Below are 4317 nucleotides of genomic sequence, written 5' to 3' on the forward strand. Positions count from 1 at the left end.
AATTCTTAGATGCATATGCCTTACCTAAATTGAACCAAGAAGATATAAAAGTCTTAATAGACCAACATCAAATGATAAGATTGATAAAATAATTAAAACTCTAGCAACTAAGGAAAACCTAGGATCTAATGTATTTATTGCTGAATTTTATGAGACCTTTAGAACAGAAGTAATGTCAATGATCCAAATTTATTCCATGATGTTGGTACTACTGTGATACCAAAACTGGATTAATATTCAACAACAGCAAAATCCTCATCCTTGATAGGCACGACACAATGATGCTCACTATGATCCTTACAGACACAGCTCAACAAAACACCAGAAAGGTCACACTGCATGATGGAGCTAGCTTCATTCCAGGGATTCAGGGGTGGTCGACATATGTAAATCAATAAATGTAATGCACTACGTCAACAAAATCCAGCATAAAATCCATAGGATTATCTCAACAGATGTAGAAAAAGCCTCTGACAAAATTTGAAATCCCTTCATGATAAAATCTCTAATGAGAACAGGCATAGAAGGATCTTAGGCTTATAAAACCATATGCGACAAGCCTGTACCCAACATCATACTGAGTGGGGAAAGCTCAAAGCATTCCCTCTAAAATTAGGAACAAGACAAGGGTGTCCATTTTCACCACAGCTGTTTAATAATGGTACTTGAAACTTTAGCCAGAGCAATCAGGAAAGAGAAAGAAAGAAAAGTTATAAAAATAGAAAAGGAAGACGTCATATAATCTCTATTTGTGGATGATATTATTCCTTATATGAAAGACCCAAAAAAAACTTAACCAAAAGAATTGCTCATATGATAAACAAATTCAATAAAATGACAGGCACAAAATCAACACACAAAAATCAGTGGCATTCCTACACACTGCTAATGAATCCACTGAGAAAAAAATCAAGAAATCAATTTAATTCACAACAGCTTCAGAAGCAATAAATATCTCGGAATCAACTTAACCAAGGGAGGTAAAGGATATCAGCAATGAAAAGTACAGAACATCAAAGGAAGAAATTTAATGAGACTTCAGAAAATGGAGAGACCTCCCCCTCACTGTTCATGACCCAGAGCCACCGAAAATGTGAAAATGGCTGTGCTACCGAGAAAGACCTACAAATTCAGCGCAGTTCCTATTACTACACCGAGATCATGCTTCACAGCACTAGAGAGAGAACCCAGAAGCTCATCTGGAATTGGAAATTTCCCGGGATAACCACAGCAAGCCTGACAAAAATGAGCAAGTGAGAGACATCGCAGACATTTCAAACGTATGGGAAAGCTGTAGTAACGGAAAGATGTTGGTGCCGGCAATAGAGAAACTGGCAGAGGAGGACAGAAGATGCTGACAGCGAGCTGAAGAGGGCGAGGCGAGCACCACGCTTCAGGCTTGACGAAAGGATCACAACGTGTGTTGGAGAAAAGATGCCCTCTTTAACAGATGCTGCAGGGAGAACTGGATATCAGCCTGCAGAAGATTGAAACTAGGTCCCGATCTCTCACCTTCTACTAAAATGATGTCACAATGGATTAAAAATCCCCCCACTGAATATAAAACCAGAAACTGAAACTGCCAAGAGGTGACATGCGAGTGACTGAGTGACTGTCACAAACACTTCCTTAAGAAGATTCCCTTAGTAAGATTCCTTATTGATCCCAGAATCAATACAAGGAATCAACAAATTGGATTACACCTAATCAAACAGCTTCTGCACAGCAAATTTTAACAGTGAAGAGGCATACCCCTCAGTAGGAGGAAATCGACACTAGCTACTCTTCTGACAGAGGATTCATATCTAGAATATATAAAGAACTCAAAAAATTAACCCCAAAGTAAAAATTAACTGAATCTGTAAGTGAGCACGTGAGCTGAATGATCTTAGAAGTATGCAAGATCTATGAATATGTCACTAGCACTATCATTTAGAGACGCCGATTTTTTCTTTTTCTTTTTTTAGAAATGTATTCAGTACAGGGTCTACAGGGTCTCACTACACAGATTGGCCGCGCAGTCTGAACTCCTGCCTCAGTGCGCCCCAGGGGCGGGGCCTGCACAGCACGCCAGGACGTGGTACTCTTGCCTGGACGTGCTTCAGTCTGGCAGAGCTATCTGGCCAGCCCAAAGAGACGCCAATTTTGAAGCATGCATCGAAAGGTAAATGGACACCCAAATGGTGTCATCTACATACAGCAGAATATTGTTCAGCCTTAAAAAGAAGGGAAGTCCTGTCATGTGCTGTAACACGAATATGCCTTGAGGACATTATGGTAAATATAAGAAGCCAGTTACAAAGGCACAGTCAGCGTATGATTGCATTTATATTAGATACCTGCCTCATTGAATCTATAGGTACAGGGAGCACAGTGGGGTTCCCAGGGGCTGGGGGAAGGGAGGAGCAGCTAGTTCAGTGGCTACAGGATTTAGTCTGAGAACATGAAGAAGTTCTGGAGATGGAGGGTAGGAGGGGTGCGGCAGTACAGAAATTCGCTGCATCCCACTGAACTGCCCAACTCAAATGGCCAATTTCATGTTTTGTGTGTGTCATTCCAATTTAAAAATCTACTGGTGTCATCTGCAAAGGGCACAAAAGATAGCCATAAAGGGCAATTAGACCATCAAAGGGAGTAATTATTGCAGTAACTTAATATAAGTGTATAAATTATTTAAAAACTTACAAATTTATGATATCAAAAGTTTCTCACTTATTAATCATTTTTGCATAGTCTTATGGCAGGTACCAAGCAGTTTATTATTCTGCAAACTGATAAATGAAAACAAAGAATTACTAGAAAACCAGTGAGAAACGTGTAAGGAGAAATCATACCAGCAGCTACTTTGAAGGGTCTGGCTTTTGGGCTTCCTGCTTTGGTTTTTGTTGTCCTTGGAACCCGGCTATGATTATGCGTGTGGGTCCCCGGCCAGCAGAACAGATGAGGTTAGATGTGGCCATTCAGAAGAAAACTGATTAAGCATCGATGCTTGTTGTGTGGCATGAATCTTAGCCAGAAATGCAGAAATGGTCCTTTCCTGTCGCGCGTAGCTCTAGTTGCTGAGAAAATATTACATGGCTACTCTTCTATGGTAGTCTGAAATCTCAGAACGCTAAAGCTAGAAACCTCGTAAGCTAGAATTGGAGCAGTATGAAACACATTATGTAAATGCCTGTAAATCTGCATTTTCTTTTAGATTTTGTCCACACTTTCTATCAAACTTTATAGAAATTGTTCAGTGGATGCCCCATAAACAAAAGCATCTTAGAAAATAAAGAACACTAGAAATTATTTATACTTTTATTTATTTTTTAGTTAGCTAATTTATTGGTACATTTAGCTATACATAGTGATCACACGCATCCTAGGGCACTAATACCTGCACATGAGCCATTGATCTTTCCCTCGTCCCAGGCCCCTCCCCTCCCTTCGGCCTTTCTTCCCCGCCTTATCTACTGAAGCTTTGTTTCCCTCTTTCCCTCTTTCTCTCTCCTTGCTTCCTTACCTCGTCTCCCTACAGCTCCTTCTCATTTGAATATTTTCTTCTTATATCTCAATATCTATTATGCATTTTGATCTCTTTTACACTATCCAACTCTCACACCAGAGAAACTGTGTGCTGTTTGTACAACTGTGCCAAGCTTATTTCACCTAAGAGTATGGTCTTAAGGGGCATCTGTTTACCTAGAAATGTATCAGGTTTATTCTTTATGGCAAATAGTACTACACTGTATATAAAAAGAAATTTCCAAGAAATAGGGAAAACAATCCTAAAATTCATTTGGAACCAGGAGAGATCAAGTCTGGGCAACAAAGGCAAGGCAGGGGGCATCACATTCCTGACTTGAAATTATGCTAAAAAGCAACAAGATAAAACAGGATGGTACTAATAAAAACCCAGACATAAGGATCAGTGAAACAGATTAGAAGATATAGAAACAACTCCAAACCACACTCAGCCGCCTTATCTTTTTTCTTTTCTCATTAACTTTATTGAAAATCAGTAATTATATAGCATATTAAAAATTATAGACAAATATTGAAATGTGAAAGATGTAAGATGTAGACAGTGAATTTTACAGAAATATTTCTGAAATGAATACATAGCATGAGATTATAATTGATTGCACATTGTAAATAAAATATTACCTTTTCACTCACTGCAACGGTGTCTTCAAGATCTGAAACTCTATCTTCACTTTCATTCAAATGGTTTTGCCAGTTTGTGATTGAGGTTTTAAGTTCTTATATATCTCTTTGATTCTGCTTCATTTGATCTATTTCTTTTCTATATTGTTCATTCAAGGAATCCATCAT

This window comes from Octodon degus, unplaced genomic scaffold, assembly GCF_000260255.1.
Source record: "Octodon degus isolate 3935 unplaced genomic scaffold, OctDeg1.0 scaffold00054, whole genome shotgun sequence".
NCBI lineage: Eukaryota > Metazoa > Chordata > Mammalia > Rodentia > Octodontidae > Octodon > Octodon degus.